Raw genomic sequence first — 21,022 nt, 5'->3', positions numbered from 1 at the left:
AAGGATGTGCATTTCCATCATCAGAGTTACCATGGAACCACGAAGCTGATTGAATGCTTGACATGGGATTCAAATAAGAAGTTCACTCCATATTGAGCCAGGCATCCTCTTGTATGTGTCTTCCTATTCTATTCTCTTTTTAAAGATTCTTTAAGAGCTGAGGAGTAGCTTCATATCCATTTTAATGTATGATGCTTTTGTGGGCCATGCATTATTAGACCCACTTGATCGGATAGTTCTGTCACACATGTTGTTCTTCCTTCATTTTGAGGTAACTGGTTCATGATGGCCTATGCGTCATTTGGCCAACTTCATGAATGGCTTGGATTATAAGACATGTTGACGCCTGAAAATGACAATCCTCAAATTTTAAAACCATCCATGCATCATGTGGCCCACTTGGAAAATGGGTAATATCGAGTGCATATATTCATAATAGTCTCAATGATATGTTTTAAAAGTTAATTCTAGAATTTTCCCACAATTTCCTCAATCCTCTTGTATGTGTCTTCCTATTCTATTCTCTTTTTAAAGATTCTTTAAGAGCTGAGGAGTAGCTTCATATCCATTTTAATGTATGATGCTTTTGTGGGCCATGCATTATTAGACCCACTTGATCGGATAGTTCTGTCACACATGTTGTTCTTCCTTCATTTTGAGGTAACTGGTTCATGATGGCCTATGCGTCATTTGGCCAACTTCATGAATGGCTTGGATTATAAGACATGTTGACGCCTGAAAATGACAATCCTCAAATTTTAAAACCATCCATGCATCATGTGGCCCACTTGGAAAATGGGTAATATCGAGTGCATATATTCATAATAGTCTCAATGATATGTTTTAAAAGTTAATTCTAGAATTTTCCCACAATTTCCTCAATGCTACATATTTCAAAATTTCCCCAACAATTCCCAGAATCTCAACCAAAAGGAATTAACGGCACCTCCTGTTGTTGGAACCATAGGCGGCATTGCTAAACAAAGTCATTCAAGTATATTGAAGGCACTCTGGCTCTTTTATTCCAACATTTTTTTAATCTAGATTTTTTTTTCCTTCTCGAGCAGGCTACATTTTCAATGTAGATAGATCCATCATGACTTGCTGTTTGATACTGGAGGCTTTTGATATATCGATATATAAAACTTTAAAACTTGAAGATGATTGGATATGTGATCAAATGCACGTCTTTAGAGTCTCTATTCTCCCATTCCATGCATAGAATCAATGAATGATTTATTTACTTGGGAACTGGAATGAAACAGTGCAAATGGTGTACTTAACCAGAATCATTTCCCCATGTGAGCATTTGCTAGCATTCATAATGAGGCGGGAGCCCTCAAATTGCCGTTACCTTTCTTTCAAGTCCAACTTCAAAGCAATGCAATTGCAATCTGGGGCCTGGACCCTTACTATTAAATGAAAGGGAAGGAAATTACAATTTGGTTTTTTACACTCACCAGAGTAATAGTTGAAATACAATTTGGTAGTGCATCCTGTTGCACCCTCATGTTCTTTTCCTTTCTATAGATGGAACTTCAGCTGAGGTTACTTAATTCCATGAAATGCTTGGATGCCGATAGATATGGATATGAAATATGATTTCACAGAATCCTTTACATAGATACAAACATAAGTAGTCCCATGGTGCATGCTTGTGCCATGATAAAAGTTGCAAATTAATCCAAAAATTGGTGAACCTAATCAGATCACTCAAGACCCAGAAAAATCTCAATTTGACCATGACTCATTCAATACTCGGTTAACTTGGCCAACTCAAATCTATTTGATAGAACTTGCAGAAAAAAAAAAAAGACATGATAAAACTTGACAAGACCCAACTCAACTTGTTATGACTAGAATATATTTTAACCATTAAATACTCTGAATCATCAGGTAATGCTCTTTGAAAATTGTGCCCACACACTCCTACAATGGTTGTTTCTTCATCATCCACCCCTTCTTTCGACTAGAAAGATATTATGGCAGTAATTGAACTCCTTGGGAAGAAATGCACTGAGGACATCATCTTCTAGTCTCCTTTAGGCGATGAGGTTCTTTGCCTCGGTTCGACATTTTCTTTAGAAATCTCGGTTGATGAGGTTTAACCTCTTGACCCCTTCTTCTCGATCTGTCCCAGAGAAGAAATACTAATCAGATCCGGATCAATTCCTGATGCGGAAAACGCATTGAAAACTCCTCGGACATGGCTGAAGCCTCTTCCGGATTGGGAAGAATGGTTCCTCCAGGTATCCACCCAATATGAAGTGATGTGGAAAAACATAGGCATCTATGAATGCATAAGACTCTCCCTTCCCAAGTATCAAGTCAGTCCAATCCTCCTCGCCCTTTCAGCATTTTGGACTACTTCAACCAACACCTTTCTCTTCGGCTATGGCCCGATGACTCATACTGTCAATGACATCTGCCATCTGACTAAGCTACTACCTTTTAGCATGACTTTACTATGCAGGTGTTGTTTCTAAACAACGCAATGATTACCAAGTAAAGAAAATAAGGGTTACACCAATTTCATGAAGGCTTACTGCAAACGAGAAGGTCTGGTTGAAGAAGAAGAACATACGACCTTTCTTCTTCTCTGGATCCGTCGACATCTTCCTTGTGTTAGTGCCCTTCAAGTCACTTCTGAATATGTCACTTTGGCCGAATAGCTAGCTCATGGTCATAGAATTGCTTTGGCACCTTACGTTCTTGGCTATTTATATCGGGGTCTTTACGAGGTCACTCGTAAAGGGTTACATTCTGGAGGGGGGCGATGTGGCTCTTGCAGATGTGGTTATTCAAATACTTCAGACTTGCTTTCTTCAATCATACAATGCACAAAGCAAATCCATACTCATCGAAATACTTCACATCTTCCCGGAGAGTGGCACGGTTGAAGATTATATCATAGGATTCCTCTCCCTTGACAAATCCAAGGAGGACCAATCCTTCGTGCCCTTTTTCGAGGAAACAACTTATGGACCCGGGTGGCTCACGGGGCAATTTGAGCCCAATGATGAGTATTCAGCTGGTCAGTTGCATTAAGCTTGGACCAGTTACATCATCGGCTACGATCTTGCTTATTGAGGCACGATCGAAAAGGGCAAAAACGTTAAGGCCGGGGTCGAGCAATACCATCCATCACTATTTGCTCACCAACTTGGCCTAATCTAATGTATTATGTGCCCCTCACCCATAAATTCTATAATCAGCCTCCTTACCATCGTGTGATAGTGACTGATGTGGAGCTCTATATAGCTCTTAGCACAACATACCACAAAGAGTTACTTTGATGATCCCAAGTTATCCCAACTCTCCCCAAGCGACAGACAACTTCATAACATGGTGGGATTGCCACTACACTAAATTGATACACGGCAGAAGCAAGTCAGAGCTTATAAATCATTTCATCTCTCAATTAGATGTGGTGAAGCAGAAGAAGAGAAGTGCCACCATGCTGCCCGCCCCTACTACCAAGAGGATGACAGATAGGGCAAAAACAAGATCGACCGCTATTTCTTCTACTTTGACCCCAACAGTTGAGGCTCTTGTCCCTCTGAGCCAGAAAATTACAGAGGAACATTTTGAAATCCTCACATCTGTTCGACCACAAAGGATGCCCCCAAAAAAGATCTCAGATCTAGGTGAAATTTCTTCTAATGATTTTTCTCTTACGAGAAGTTCTTCGATTAGCAAATCATCCCCTGAAAAACATTCATCACTATGATATTCGGTCAAACTATCAATGTCCTTGTTTTCAAATTGTTGATTCATCTTGATGATATGATGTGGATCTTGTTTCATGGTTAAATCTACCACGTTCACGGCCATTTTGTTCATCTTTTGGCTATGGAGTCACCAGCATCAGACATGATCATATTACCGTTTTGTTAGAAATATTCCTTACAGGAACCAATTCTCTTCACTGGGCCGCCTGCTGCCTTTGCCAATGTTGTTTCTAGGTCGAGTCATACCTTTGGCATTGATGAAAAATTATGGTGTTTGACCCTTCTCGAAACTCCTTATTGGGTAGGGAGAGGTCTAACCATCCTTTAACTTAGCTTTGGGGTTGGTTGAGGACGTTCATAAGGATACTGAAGTTCTCCTTTTTTGTAGACAAGAGTCTTCTTTCATCATTTTTTTCTTAAGCCATGGTTTAGTTTAATCATTTGTTTGGGTATTCGATCGAGGGAACTACTTGATCAACCAAATTGGCCTTGCACATTGATCATATAAATTCGGCGATGCTATTTTCGATTGTATTTCTATGCTTGTAGTTGTTCGCTAGATCATTTCAGATTATCTTTTGAGTTGACTCCCTTCACCTTGGTCATTCTTGGATCCAAGATCAAGTTCTAGTCGCAGTCGAATTAGTTTCTGAGTCCGACTAGGTCAGGAAAACCGAGTCGGATCGGATGGGGCACTATTCGGATCGCTTCAGATTTTTTTACAAAAAAAATTTTGAAAAATTTGAAAAAAAAATAAAAATAAAAAAATTACCAGGACATCTTGGTAGATGCAATCCTTCTCTGCTCTGACATTCGCCATGATTAATGCATGATACGTCTCTTTATTCATTGGAATCACAGCACTCAACAAATGCATGAAAGCTTTTGTCCCTTCAGCATCACCTTCGTCACCCAACCAACCCAACACACTGGAAGTGGAAACCACCCTATTGTTTGGCCTCCATCCTTCATTCCCTAAAAATACCGAAATCGCCCTCTTCATATATTCCACTGCCTTCCCCATCTCACCCTTCTTTACGTACGCTGAGGCGATGATCCCAAAATTATTCGGTATTGGGGTCTGCCCCTCCTTTACCAACCGTTCGATCATAGCTTTTGACAGTAACCGATAAGGAAGGTTTACATCATTGAAAGAAAATATCAGACCTAGCTACTGATCATAAGTTATGATATAACTTTTTCCTCCATTCTATCCCATATCTAGTAAATCCTATCTATACAAAATGTGTCCCACACGATGATAATAATTTATTATGAAAATCTAGCCGTTCCACTCACAGAAAGCTCCACACATGTAACTTATGTCACACCAACGGTTGTCCATTGATATTTGATGTTATTTCCTCGATCTATGTTTGGATTCACCTGATTTCATATCAGATGACCACCATGGTGTACGTGGCCCACATTTATTTCACTTATTTGACAAGTTGATGGAAAAGAAGACATTGTTTCATAACTTCGATAGAGCCGGTGTATCAAATCATTTCTCTACTTCCTAACCTATAATAGCAATTGAGAAAATGCTCCAGTGCTCTTATAACACTATTTATAGTGCTCTACAGTTTTCCTAGTTGTATTAGGAAATTTGTGAGTACAATCCATTGATCTAGACTGTTTATTAGGTCCAACTCATATTTCATAGGCTACCATAAATAAATCATACTGATCTAACTAAAAAAAAAAGAAGATTTGATCAATGGTCTTAAAAATGGATGGTTAAGATCATTTACAAAAAAGTAGGTCCGATCAATAATTTGATTCATCAAATTTTAGGGACCATCATGGATTCCTTATGAGTCTAAAGAATCACTTTTATTAGTCAATTGAATGCATCCTATCCATGTCTTGGAAAAAGGATGGTTAGAGAAAAAGGCCAAATTAATTATAGATTATATCAGCCGTTCCGTTTAAACCTTTTTCAAGGTAGCCCAGAAAATGTGTTTTGAACGTAATAGACGGTTGAGATCAACCGATTGGACCTTCTAAGTGTCTGAATACAATCAGAAGCACTATAAGTTATAGTGCTCTGATAGTACTACCGCACTTCTCATGATTTTTTGTTTTCTTAAAAAATAAAAAATAAAAAAGGATGGTGATTTGTAATCATTCTCAAACCAGAGAAAAAAAAATCCTCGCTTCGGGTTTCTTCACTTCAGCGCCATGCGCTTTGCTTCGCTTTATAGAAGAGAGAGACCGTTGTCTTGGGAGTGAAAAAGCAAGCGCAAGCGATAGAAAGTCTCGTCCCTCGCGCGAACTACTAGAAAATGGTGAGATCATTAGATCATTAGTGAAAGAAGGACCAACGACGATCCTATCCTAAAGGAGAAGGAGGAGTAGGAGGAGTCAGTCTTCTTTGAATTTAAGATCGAGGAAAAAATAGGACAATGATGCCATTCGGAAGAAGTCTTCTACAGAGGGAAACCCTGTTACGAGTAAGCGGAGAGGAAAGATCTCCAGAGATTCCTATCTCATTCCATTCAAGTGGCTCGACCAGTAACCAATGGCGAAAACTCAAAAATCCATGGTTTCCCGGTAGAACCCCATTTCGACCAAGTTGCGGACCGGAAAAAAGAAGCGGTTTTTCGCACAGCTTGCTCATAGTGCAGGTCCCACTTGTATATCGTATTTGGCCGAAGAAGCATCGGACAGGTCGGAGTTCCTACCTTCTTGGGACTCCATGGACCAAGATCTGCTTTCATTATATGGGCAATACCGATCTACTTTAGTAGATCATATGGATGTAGAAAAAGCTTCTGATTTGGAGGAAACATCTCTTTTCCATTTCCATTTACCCAGTTCATATCTTTGTTTCGTGTGTTCCCGGGAGGAATTCGATCTCTTCAATCTCGGGATACCACATAAATAACTGCGGCCAGAGAGTCAAATAGGTCGGGAAGAAAGAGTCTGAGGTCGGGTCGGACGACATACATCCATCGTCGGTTGGTCCCACCACCACTAGAGATCATAGGATTCCTCTCCCTTGACAAATCCAAGGAAGATCAATCCTTCATGCCTTTTTCAGAGGAGACAACTTATGGACCAGGGTGGCTCATGGGGCAATTTGAGCCAAATGATGAATATCAGTCGGTCGATCACATCATGCCTGGTTCAACTATGTCATCGGCCACGATCTTTCTTATGGAGGCACTATTGAGTTAGGCAAAAATCCCAATGCCGGGATCAAGCAGTACTATCCATCGCTAGTTGCTCGACAATTTAGCCTCATCCAGTGTATCCCCTACCCCTCTTACCCATAAATTCTATAATCAGCCTCCTTACCATCGTGTGATAGTGACTGATGTGGAGCTCTATATAGCTCTTAGCACAACATACCACAAAGAGTTACTTTGATGATCCCAAGTTATCCCAACTCTCCCCAAGCGACAGACAACTTCATAACATGGTGGGATTGCCACTACACTAAATTGATACACGGCAGAAGCAAGTCAGAGCTTATAAATCATTTCATCTCTCAATTAGATGTGGTGAAGCAGAAGAAGAGAAGTGCCACCATGCTGCCCGCCCCTACTACCAAGAGGATGACAGATAGGGCAAAAACAAGATCGACCGCTATTTCTTCTACTTTGACCCCAACAGTTGAGGCTCTTGTCCCTCTGAGCCAGAAAATTACAGAGGAACATTTTGAAATCCTCACATCTGTTCGACCACAAAGGATGCCCCCAAAAAAGATCTCAGATCTAGGTGAAATTTCTTCTAATGATTTTTCTCTTACGAGAAGTTCTTCGATTAGCAAATCATCCCCTGAAAAACATTCATCACTATGATATTCGGTCAAACTATCAATGTCCTTGTTTTCAAATTGTTGATTCATCTTGATGATATGATGTGGATCTTGTTTCATGGTTAAATCTACCACGTTCACGGCCATTTTGTTCATCTTTTGGCTATGGAGTCACCAGCATCAGACATGATCATATTACCGTTTTGTTAGAAATATTCCTTACAGGAACCAATTCTCTTCACTGGGCCGCCTGCTGCCTTTGCCAATGTTGTTTCTAGGTCGAGTCATACCTTTGGCATTGATGAAAAATTATGGTGTTTGACCCTTCTCGAAACTCCTTATTGGGTAGGGAGAGGTCTAACCATCCTTTAACTTAGCTTTGGGGTTGGTTGAGGACGTTCATAAGGATACTGAAGTTCTCCTTTTTTGTAGACAAGAGTCTTCTTTCATCATTTTTTTCTTAAGCCATGGTTTAGTTTAATCATTTGTTTGGGTATTCGATCGAGGGAACTACTTGATCAACCAAATTGGCCTTGCACATTGATCATATAAATTCGGCGATGCTATTTTCGATTGTATTTCTATGCTTGTAGTTGTTCGCTAGATCATTTCAGATTATCTTTTGAGTTGACTCCCTTCACCTTGGTCATTCTTGGATCCAAGATCAAGTTCTAGTCGCAGTCGAATTAGTTTCTGAGGATCGATCATTGCCATGTTAATCTCCATATGGGTTGGAAATGGGTCAGTATAAATTAGCATTGCCTCTTCTTCATTTTCAGGAAATTTTAACAATCCTCGATCGATGTTGTCTTAAATGACATTCCTGAAAACAACACGTTTATTTATAGAATGAGACCAAGTTCCATGACGCTTACAGTAATCAATCTTTTTCAATTCTTCGGCCATTCATATCTTATGACTAATAACAACTTTAATAAAATTTCCGACCAACAGTATGTCAAATATTTCATCTGCCCAGGTGACATCAAAGGTATAGGTCCTTTAGACTTGATTATGGCTGACGTGGTCGCCTTTGTCTTGACCAACGTAGAACAAATAAATGACTATTTGGCTACTACCTCGGCCATTGCTACATCATAATTGGGGTTATAATAATATGTCCCAACGGACCCTACTTAAAGCAAAGCTTCATATCGGGATGCTTTTATAATAGATCATAAAGGTCAGCGAACTCTGTTTTAATAATTTTTTAATGGAGCTTGAATTCTAGACCATCCTGGGCCAGTTGTACAAATTTAGCTTTGGTAATGACTACTTGGTATTGGCTTTTTGTTATTTTAAACTGGGTGATATAGTTTTTGACCGATTCTCCGGGTAATTACCAAAAATGGGCAAGATCGGCCATAAATATTTCCCTATCCCTATGGAATAACTAAGCATGGAATTTCTTTTGCATTTCTTTCCGTGTTTGAACAGAATTTAGCAGCAAATTTAAATACCAAATAAAAATCATTGTAATTAACGAATGACCAAACAACTGTAACTTATAATAGTCATTGTTACCAAGTTCACCACATTATATGGTAAATTGATCGATATGTTCTATGGGTGATTGGCCAGTATCTCCTGTAAATAGGGTAAAATTAGGTCATTAATTCCTCGATAAACGATATTACTAATCGATCTATTTAGGATACAGTTTATGATAGATATGAGTAGTAGTTTGACCAAGAACTTGGCTTGCTACTTCTTTAGACCATTTGGAGAGTTTGGTCATGGTCGACCTGACAAGGTTCAACCATTGGAAATGGTTCAGGACCTACCGGGTATTGTTCCTCATTGTACGGTTGATTTATGGAATATGATTTTCCCATAGGTACCTAATTCTTGACTTTGGGAATGAAATTCTTATTCTCCTGCTCAAACCGTTTGACTTTAGTGGGAGGAGGTGTTAGTGTACTTATTTATATACTTTGTTTGTTAACCACATGTGTCGATGTGTCAGGGAGTCAGTTGAGCCCTTGGAAGTTGAAGACTGAAGTCACATCAAGACTAGAGTATCAAGTGAAAAATAGGTATATGATGAGGTGCCTGGGTGACCCTAACATTGATACAAAATAACCCCAAACCTTTAGATGATATCAACCTTAATAGGTAAACTTATTTGATCATCCATATCCTTAGGAACCTTAATTGGAACATGATAAGGCTAGAAGATGTGGGAAGTTACTGTGGAAACATACTGCCCAAAATAACAGTTTTTGAATGGTTCTCGATCCCATCAAGCAATCCTTGAGGGGCCTTTGATGGCACAGAAGACTACTCGATGACATCGAGTAGTTATATCAAATCTGTCCAAGAAGCTTTGATAATTTTATCTGAGTTTCTTGATGGCATCAAGGTCCCATTCGATGGCATCGAAGGGTCCCCTTGATGGCATAAAAAACTACTTGGTGATATCGGGTAGAAGTATGTAAATTATCCAGCAACATTTTAGCTGAAAATGTGGGTTTCTTAATGCCATCGAGGACCAGCTCAATGCCATCAATAGAGCTGTTTTATGCCTTTTATTATTTATTATTATTATTATTATTATTATTATTATTATTATTATTATTATTTTACCATTGGAGCTTGGTTCCTATATATAGGGCATTCGGTATTTGGGCATTGAGAGGGATTTTTGGTATAATAGAATGTTAGGTGATTTCATATTGATATCCCACATCCTAGACCTCTAATCCTATGAGTTTCAAGTCATCTTCATGAGCTTTAATACTCTAATGAGAATTCCAACCTCCAATGAGAAGATGAACTTGAATTCCACCATTTTCTAAAGATTAGATCCAATCTTATTGGCATATCTTTTGTCTAAATCCTCTAGAATACCCTTCTAGGTGAATCCCTTAGGATTTCAACCATCTCATTAGTTATAAGAGATTTTATTACTGCTGAGGGTCAAATATTGCATATTAGACCCGAGTTATCACATGGTTTTACGAACATGATAATGTTTAACGTCCTATTTTAATCATGTTTTTTGTTGCAAGGTGAATTTAGGAGCTTGGACTTAAAAGAGTGCTAAAAGCATACATTTAACGCTAAAAAATCACCAAGGCAAGGGACGGACCCTAAGGGACCGAGATCGAAGAATTTACACAGCAGAGATCCGAGAAAATCAAGTGATTGAAATACAAGTGGCCTGATAGTCGTTATGAATGCAAGATCACAGGGGTCCCGCCATCCTTTCAGCTCGAAACTTTATATCTGGCCTGAGAACCCCTAAATTAACCGTACATGTCGAAATTCAGCCCTTAAATCCTTGTGGAAGTGGCCCGACGGACAGATCAACCCATAAAACACTGATCTGCAGCCCACTTGATATCTAGATATGCTTCAATTTTGGTCTTAACCCCTCAAATGAGGTGGCAAAACGGATGGACGAAGCAGATTTCTCATATACATCAAAGTGGACCCCACCTTGAGTGGCGTGCTCACGCAACACATGCACACTCGTTGTGCACCAGAAGAGTCAGACCGGTCAACAGACCGCTGACTGAGTTTTTTTTATTTTTTTATTTTTTTAATTCTCTTCTTCTTTCCACTTGCAAAGACCAACCGACTCCAGCAGCCACCGACTGACTCCAACCTCCCAGCCGACCTAGCCTTAGCTATAAAAAGGAGAGAAAGACGTGGAGAGAAGGATCCAAGCAGCCGTGGAGGCAATTCTAAGACGTGGAGGCCAGACGTGAAGAAGAAAAGGAAGAGAGAGAGAGAGGAGGAGGACGGCTAGCCATTAACCGAGTTTTCTTCCTTCCCTTTTTATTTTATTTTGTTTAAGAGGTTTTAGTCATTATGTCTATGATAAGCTAAACATCTTAGCTAGGGCTAAGAGGTGAAGCTTGTAGCGTGATGGGTGAGTTTCTATGGCTTTGATTCATGCGATGAACTCTCTTTGATTAAAATGAATATTCATAGTTTTTAATGGTTTGTTGTGACTGAAATTACAATGGATCTGTGATAGCTTTGAGTATATCCTGTGCATGCATAGAGGTTATGGTCGTAGGAGCCCTGTTGTTCACCATTGTCTCTTGGGCATGGTTGGATGACGGAACCCTTCCTAACGTTCATAAATCTCTCTGATTGGTTAAATTCTGTTGTTTGCTTTGTCTCATGGCCATGATTTTATGATGAAATCAATTCTAATTCTCATACCTATCTTCTATTGATAACTAGATCAAAGGAAGTTCAGATGTAATTCTTAATGATATATCTTCCAACTGGATAAAGATGGGCCTCTAAATCCAGTTGTGTTCGTGGATCAAGCATAGATCTCCCTGATCTCTACAAGTGGATCCTTGGCACCCCTAGTTTACCACATTTAAATTCATAGTTTTTAGTTTAAGATTTCACCATTATTCCCTTAAAATTCTCCTGATTTAGATTACATTTTCACCTAGTTCTAGTTTTAGTTACTTTCAGATTACGTACAAGGTTCAGTTCTTGTGGATTTGACCTCGGTCTTACTGAGATTATTACTACATCACAGCCCTATACTTGAGGTGTGAACAAGTTTTTAGCGCCATTGCCGGGGACTAACGGTTACGTTTTTCTGAGATTAATTAGTTTTAGAATTAGGTTAAGATTAGAGTTTTCTAACTTTAGGATTAGGTTTTATTTTTCTAATTTTAATTATAGGATTTTTTTTAAATTTTTTTTAAATTTTTTAAAATTTTAGAAACTAACATTACTTTCTAATTTTAGTTTAGAAACTTTCCTTTTTAGGAACTAGTTTATTTTTAGAAACTATCTAATTTTAAGTTTTATTTTCTCTTTTTAGAAATTTCCTGATCCTAGGTTTTTTTTTTTTTTTTTTTTTTTTTTTTTTTTTTTCTATTTTTAGGTTGTAGGAACTTTCTAACTTTAGAATTTCTTTTTTTATAAACTAATTTCTTTTGTTTTCTTTTGCAGGATCTTAACATATGAACTTCTAATTTGGTAACTTCCTTCTAACTTCTCCTCTTACTTTCCATACTGCTATAGGATCTTTTCTTTTATTTTTCCTAGGATTAGATTCAGAGTTAGAGTTTCACCATGGAAGAGTGGGTATGTCAATATGCTGAGATGGATAAGAGATATTGGGGAGGGATGTATAATTATTAAGATGTAATTCAACCTATATCTCAAGATTTTTCTGAAACCATCATCGAGAACTGACTGGAATATTATGCTCTATCAGTTAAGAAGTCTTTATGCGATTATAATTATGGTAATGAAGACTATTATCAACCATCATATTCTCTCACATATGATCCGTATGACTACAACCAGTGAAAACATCAAAATTGGGAAGATGAACAAACAACATATTATAATGATTATTCTCTTGGATACCCTATCTTTGAGATCCAACCGGAAATGATCCGAGAGGATTCATTTCAGCGTAATATGGACTATCTTGCGGAAATTAGAAAAACGTTGGAAGCGCTTAATTTGCGCCTTGATAAGATAGTGGATGCTCATTCATCCTAACCACAACCTAATCCAGAAATACAATGTAAGGAAAATGATCCTAACTCACTTTTGAAGAACTTTAGAATTTGGAATGAAGAGTTGGATTATGTTAATAAGCATATGATTCAATTTCCCGAATAGTCGATCTCGATGACGGTTCAAAAGAATGATCAAGAGACGCAGTTGTCTTTTAAATATAATGATGATGACATACTTCACTCGCATGACACACTAGGTTTCAATGATGGGGGAGAGGTTAGTTTATTCAAATCTCAACCCAATTTAGAAAGAGAATGTGAGGAAAGCGATCCCATCCTAAGAGTGTACTGCACTGAATTGGAAGATGATACGTATTGGGATAATGATCATGAATGTGTAGCCCAAATTTCCCTGGAATTAATATCAAGTTTGGTCAAGGTCAATGATCAAGAAGTACACGAAGTGATCGGTCATAATGAGCTACTCCACTCACCTGACATGTCTGATTTAAAAGTGGAAGATGAGCTCCTTACAACCGACCCTTATAACTCTTGTGAGACATGTTTGGACTACTCCCTTAAATTGAATGATGATATAATTCGGGAGAGGGACGAGTTGCTAGATATGACTCTAGAATTTGAAACCACCCAATTAAGGCCACCATCTGAGCTGTTAAGTTTTGACGATTCAATGCCTCTTCTGAGTAGTATCAATGAACAGAGTCCTCATATAAATACTTCATCTACTGACCCTCAATCTGTCTGTGCAGGGCTGGAGCAAGAGAGCGTATCTCCATCTACTTTTAAAGACAATGGAGTCCTTAAGCATCTTATTATAGATTTCAATGTGAAATTTTCCAACTCTTTGGGTAATTGCTTGGTACACTTTGCAGATTCAAATGATCCTATGATAAAAGAAATAATGGATGCCTTGCAAGATAATTCCTCGATGGTTGTCACGGATCGAGGGAACTCGTACTCTAAAATCCTCCCCTCCATGGATTTTAAATGTCTATCATTAAAGGAGGAGGAGCTGAAAATTGAACGGAAGTCTGAAACTTCGAAATGTGTCGAGATTACATCACTTTCTGAGAATTTTTCTAAATTTTATTTACATGTAGTCTCTGATTCACCATGTTGTACTAACTCTAAAACTTTCTATGTTACAGGTGAATCATATATACTCTGGACACCTCAGGAGATTAAAAGGAAACCTTATACTGAGGTCCATAAATTTCTTTGGAAATTCATGCTCCAGGGCATCCAAGCCTATTGCAAAAAGGGCTTTTGGATGATTATGTTGAGAAACATACTAAGAAATTTATCATGATATTGGCCGGAAGAGGAACCTCACGGTATGACTGAGTAACTTTTCCCCTGCATTCATAAGATTATAGTAGTTTGCTTTATATTGTTCTAGGATAGTCGGCTTTATGCCGTTAGGATAGTTTGCTTGCCAGTTGTTTTAGGATAGTTTGCTTTTGTTGGATTGAGTCTTGTGCCGAACCACTGTCACGCTGAGATTTCTTTAGAAAAGTCTCTTAACTCCTTCATCAGGTATTATCTTTTCATCACTTCTCCTTTAATTTCGTTGTCCCACGTGCATTGCATGCTTATATCTTTTACATTGAGGGCAATGTAGATTTTAGGTTGGAGATAGGAAATTTGGTTACCTATTCAGTATTTTCTTGGTCTTGAGCAAAAATTGTAATTTTTTTTAATTTTCTGTAAATTCTTGTGAATTTAAAGTGATTTCGACAGTCATATTTGACTTAGAAGTATAAGATATGTAATATTGGTAATTTATGACTCTTAGATTTAGTTATCTGTTAGATTTCACAATTAAGTTCGAATTACGAATCCATGATTAGAAGTTTTAAACATTGATTGAGTCATGATTTCACATATCACATCTCGCTTACATATTAAGGTTTTAATTTGATATTGAAATTGTTAACTTGGTGATCATTAAGCATGGAAGGAATTAACCTGGGAATTTGTCCATCATGTTCAATAAGAAGAATTGAAAGAAAAAAAAGAAAAAAAGAATACCCAGCTAAAAAACAGTTGTCATTGAAAAGGGCTACTTATTAAAGATCTTTAAAAATATTGACATAGCGTGAAATCCATCGATGGAAAAATCAAAAACTAGAAGAATGAAAAGTTGAATTGTAAGGTAAGTTTTGGTTTAGGTTATAGTTATCATGAATGCCCTTTTGATTATCAATGTTATCATGAAAATTGACGATTGGATCTTTAATTGTGATAAGTCGAAGTTGCACTATACACCAATGAAACTCAATGCTTAGAATTTTTCTAATTGATGGTTTAATACTTTGAACTTGACCATGAAGTTTATTGTGAGCTGGAGTCTAGGAGAAAGTAATGCTAATATTGATGTATCTTAGAATTCACGTACCTGGGTTGTTTTTTCAAAATCACTTGAGTTTATAGAAGTATCCTGTGATTCTCAACTTACTTTTTTTGCATACTTTGCTCGGGACTAGCAAAATGCTGGTTGGGGATTGTGTTAAGGGTCAAATATTGCATATTAGACCCCAGTTATCATATGATTTTACGAACATGATAATGCTTAACGTCCTATTTTAATCATGTTTTTGGTTGCAAGGTGAATTTAGGAGCTTGGACTTAAAAGAATGTTAAATGCCTACATTTAATGTTCAGAAATCACCAAGGCAAGGGACGGACCCTAGGGGACCGAGATCGAAGAATTTACACGCCAGAGATCTAAGAAAATTAAGTGATTGAAGTACAAGTGACCTGAAAGTCGTTCTGAATGCAAGATCACAGGGTTCCCGCCATCTGTTTGGCTCGAAACTTTATATCTGGCCTGAGGACCCTAAATTAACCGTACACGTCGAAATTTAGCTCTTGGATCCTTGTGGAAGTGGCCCAACGGACAAATCAGCCCATAAAACACTGATCTGGGGGCCCACTTGATATCTAGATATGCTTTAATTTTGGTCTTAACCCCTTAAATGAGGTGGCAAAACGGATGGACGGAGCGGATTTCGCATATACATCAAAGTGGACTCCACCATGCGCACGCACACTCGCTATGCACTAGAAGAGCCAGATCGGTCAACAGACTGCTGACTGAGTTTTTTTTTTTAATTATATATTTTCAAATTCTCTTCTTCTTTCTACTCGCAAAGACCAACCGACTCCAGCAGCCACCGACCGACTCCAGCCTCCCAGCCGACCTAGCCTTGGCTATAAAAAGGAGAGAGACGTGGAGAGAATGATCCAAGCAGCCGTGGAGGCAATTCTAAGACGTGGAGGCTAGACATGAAGAAGAAAAGGATGAGAGAGAGAGATAGGAGAACGGCTGGCCATTAACCGAGTTTTCTTCCTTCCCTTTTTATGTTATTTTGTTTAAGAGGTTTTTAGTCATTATGTCTATGATAGGCTAAATCTCTTAGCTAGGGCTAAGAGGTGAAGCTTGTAGCGTGATGGGTGAGTTTCTATGGCTTTGATTCATGTGATGAACTTTCTTTGATTTTGGTTTTATTAAAAGAAATATTCATAGTTTTTAATGGTTTGTTGTGACTGAAGTTACAATGGATCTGCAATAGCTTTGAGTATATCCTGTGCATGTATACAGGTTATGGTCGTAGGAGCCCTGTTGTTCACCATCGTCTCTTGAGCATAGTTGGATGATGGAACCCTTCTTAACATTCATAAATCTCTCTGATTTATTACATACATCACAACCCTATATTCGGGGTGTGAATAATCACCCTCCCATCACCTTGGTCACCTTAAATAGAGCATCGCATGAAAGGTGTTTATCTGTGAAGTTAAATTATCGGCATCAACGGACATGGGAGTAATTAAGGAGCGGATTCAAGGATAAGAGAGCTTTGAAGAAGTGACTTAAGCACGACACGTCAAAGGGTCTCAATCTAACAAGTGAGTTGTCAATTAGTGAGTTCATATTCTCTTTCCTTGTGTAGGATTGAGGATAAGAGTTTATAACCCAAAATCGAATCGGTTCTTATGTAGAATGTAGGCTCTTGTTTATGGTTAAATTCAATGGACACGGGTGCGTATGCGTTAGTCTCCATGACAATCTTTGACGGGAGTAAATGTAGGTCCTTATACTAGGACCGAGGTTGTTGGTTAGCTGATAGAAAATCAACTAAGTCTCTGAGGGAGCTTTGGCAGGAGTGTATGTTAGGTTCTTACGTATGACTTAGGTTCTTGTGTAGGGCTGTAAAGGTTAGATATAAACCTAATTTAAAACCTCTGATAGTGAAAATCCGGTACACTCAAGGAGAGTGTGTCTCTCGAGAGTTGAGTAGGCAAGTAACCGAACCACTATACATGCTTGTGTTTGCGATTATAAATTGCATACATTCTTAATCATGTTTATGTGTTTGATTAGTTAAATCATATAAATACTTGAATTGAATTGTATGCTGGGCACTTAACTTGTAAAGCACACACAAGCTCATTATCATTTATAGACTAGTTGCTTCATTGGAATATCGTGTGTAGTCTGTGTGTAATATATGTGATTAAACCCATTATTGGCTTGGAAGCCTTAGTGTTAATTGCCTTCTTAGTTTATATTGGTAAATCATTTTAAGTATGCAATTATGCTTTTAATTGGTAATTTTTTTAGTGGTTCTATTCACCCCCCTCTAGAACATAGCCACCATTCCTTACCTCCACTAGCCTTCTGCATGCATAGCCCATGGGCTCACCACCATGCGCACTTTTAGGAGAACCTGTCTATGTCTCTTATACTGGAGTAGGAGGTGTGTTCCATCGTAAAATGCATGCTATGTATATTGGCTGCATTGGTGCCAAATTCCCAGCAAAGCTTGCTTGAGCAACATGTTGGGGTGTAGTCTGTTGAGGTACAACAGGTTGAGGCATAGTTTGTTGAGGTATCACAGGCTGAGGCACAATTTACTGATGTACACTGGGCATTCATTCAGTAATGATGGCCATCATCCTATTCATGCTCTTGGCTTGATTAACCATCCATCTATTGAAGGTTTAAGCCTGATTTTGAAATTGCTCGATCTGAGCTTGTGACTGTTCAACAATATGTTGAATGCCTGCTTGCATTTTATGTAGCCCAACAAACATTATCTCTAAAGGGTTAGTCTGAGATGAGAATGCTGTATCCGGGTTTGAAGAACTAGTTACCGGGTTCAACAACAACTCAAGTGTTAGTTGAGCCTGCAACTCCTCAACTAGTGGAGGCTCATGATTAGTAAAAGTACTTCAACCACCTCTTCGACTCATGTCTTGCAACTATTGGGCAATCCCAAGTGTAGGGCTACGCTGTAGTAATAAACTTGGTAAGACCAAGGTCGAACCATAGAGAGTGTGAAAACACAACTATAACTAGTCTAAAGTTAATAGTTTGTCCAGGTTCTTAATCCAACGAATATATTAAAGGTCAAAATAATAAAAATAAAGCACTAAGGATCTAAGGATTCACTTCTAGTAATTACAATGCATAATTCATCAATTCATTTTCTATAACTCAACTAGAACCGAATTCCAATTCGTTCTAATTGGAAAATCAAACAGTTAAACCAGCTCAACATCCAACAAGGTATGATTTCAATTGAATGATTCTCTCATGAAGCACTCAAACATCAATTGCAAGAAATTCTAAGCATATATTGTGCACGGAGTCTACAATAGATTGATGAATTTTACAAATTGATTCATTCTCTAAACGAGCATTGTAATTGCACTTCCAAGCATCCAATGTAATCAGAGTCGACAATGAATCAAAGATGAAACAATACAAAACCTTTAAAGTAAAATTCAAACCGATTTAATTAACCAATCATCATTCAAATCCGAAAGGATGAATCCATAAACTAGAATATTAAAATTAAACTAGAAACATCACCCCTTAACCTTACCTAAGAGATTAGCTAGACATAGTTTTTTTTTTTTTTTTTTTTTGAAAGATGACGATCATATTGAAAGACGAAAAAGATTACAACAAAAGAAAGAAGTCCACTGAGATAATAGACAAAATTAAACGCCTAAGAAAAGAAAATCACAGCCCTTTAGAAGATCTACATGAGTGGCCCACTCAATTAAACTTTGCTTTGCCTTTGACAAGACAACACCAGCGTGATTAGAGATATCCCTAAAACATCCGTTGTTCTTTTCTTCCCATGCTGACCACCAAACAGCGAGAATGACCATCCTCCAGATCTTTGTCCTAACCTTCCCAATGTGAACCCCATGTAACACTTGGAGAAGAAGATTAGCCTCATGAGGGAAGCACCAATTGATATAGAACCGAAGCAATATTTCTGACCATATAGAGGAAATGAAAGGGCAATGCACTAAAATGTGGTTGACTGTTTCTTCTCCCCGCATACAACATAAGCAAATGTTAGGAAGGATCATTCCTTTTCTCCTACGATTATTAACGGTTAAGATTTTCTTTTTGCCAACTAACCAGGCAAAAGCCACGATCTTAGGGGGAGCTACATATTTCCAGAAGAAAGAGGGTTGGCTAAGATCAGGATGAGGCAGCTGAACGCGAAACTGATTGTAAGGAGATTGGACGGAAAATCTGGAGGATTTATCTGATCTCCATATAATGCTGTCTACGGAGGAAAGGATAGGAAAAGTAGCATAAATGCTATACAAGAGGTCAACAAATTCGCTAATCTCCCAGTCTTGCAAATTTCTTCTACAAGTCACATTCCACACTATCTTGCCGTCGGTCACGGAATAACAATCCGCCACGAGAATATCCTTTCTAGGGGTGATGAGGAAAATGTTCGGGAATCTTGTTTTAAGGGGCAAGTCCCCAACCCAGATATCTTCCCAAAAGCGAATATTTGCCCCATTACTGAGAGCAAAATTGACGCCGAGGAGGACCTTTTTCATCTTCAGATGTCCTTTTAGATTGCCAACGCCCTATAGGAGGACAAGTCTTTGGTACACCACCCGCCGGCTGATCTCCCATATTTATGCTTGATAATGGAGTTCCAAAAACTCCCGTCTTTAGCCCCAAGCCTCCAAATTCACTTGCCAAGTAAGGCTCTATTCATAGCCTTGAGGTCTTTAACCCCTGCTCCCCCGTCAGAGGTATGAAGACACGCCTCATTCCAGTTAAGAAGATGAAACTTCTTCTTTTCTTCAACTCAAAAATAAAAGAAAAACTAATGATCTACCAGAACCCGTAAAGAAATCAAAGTGGAAGAATATTGTCGGTACTCCACCTAAGCCTTTTCTCCCTATTCAAACCCTAGAGATGATTTGGGACATCCTAGGGACCAAAATTTATAGTTTTGGAGATCCAAGTTTCACACCTACCTAGAAAATTTGCAAGTCGACTTTGATTTACGCACTTGCCGCTTTTGTTGATGGGAGCTTTGATCAGATCTACACGTCATCGATGGATGTCAATGGGAGTTCAATTAGATCGATTTGGAACCGAGGTTATTCAACAACTAAACTTGAAAGTTCATGAATTTCTCGATCAGATCGAAGCCATCTTTGATTGGATCGAAACTGTCTTTAATTGGATTAAAGGGTTGTTTTTGTAAATGCTATTGTGTAAATCTAACACCCGTTGTATTGTCGAATTTTGTTGTGCCAAACCATTTAGTATTTGTATCATGTTTTGAGTAGACGTAATTAGGTTCGTACATTTTTAAGTTATCTGGATCTTCATTAAACTTGCCTACATCTTCAAGTTGAAGTAAAGAGTGTTGAAGTTTATGGTTTCAAGCTCAAATTCAAGAGCTCAAATTTAAGTTTGAAGTTCAACTACTGCACGCTAAAGACTCAAGAACTCAAGCGTGCTCAAGCTCAAGTTCAAGAGATCGAACTCAAGCTTCAAGTATCACAAGATATCAAGTCTCTAAAGCAAATGGTGTTTCAAGTGTTCCAACTCACAAACAGGTTTGGATGACCCTAGATTGACCCTAGATTGTGTCATATTCATTGCATATTTTATGTGGGTCATTTCATTTGTTTATAGGTCATTTTCTCGACTAATCTTAGACCTTGTTCGACTATTCCAAGTACTGGCTCGACCAGTCTAAGAGTTT

General features: G+C 38.3%; 1 long non-coding RNA gene across 1 annotated transcript; it reads right to left on the bottom strand.

Moving 5' to 3' along the window:
* Positions 1 to 19,238: 19,238 nt before the first annotated feature.
* Positions 19,239 to 19,822, bottom strand: LOC131249969 (uncharacterized). Its single transcript, XR_009172937.1, has 2 exons — positions 19,413 to 19,822; positions 19,239 to 19,324 (listed from the first exon to the last, which is right to left on the bottom strand). It is a non-coding gene; the product is annotated as an uncharacterized LOC131249969 (long non-coding RNA).
* Between the last annotated feature and the right edge of the window lie 1,200 nt (positions 19,823 to 21,022).

Source organism: Magnolia sinica, chromosome 6, assembly GCF_029962835.1.
Source record: "Magnolia sinica isolate HGM2019 chromosome 6, MsV1, whole genome shotgun sequence".
NCBI lineage: Eukaryota > Viridiplantae > Streptophyta > Magnoliopsida > Magnoliales > Magnoliaceae > Magnolia > Magnolia sinica.
The sequence above is the reverse complement of the archived record's forward strand: the minus strand, read 5'-3'. Positions and strand labels throughout refer to the sequence as shown.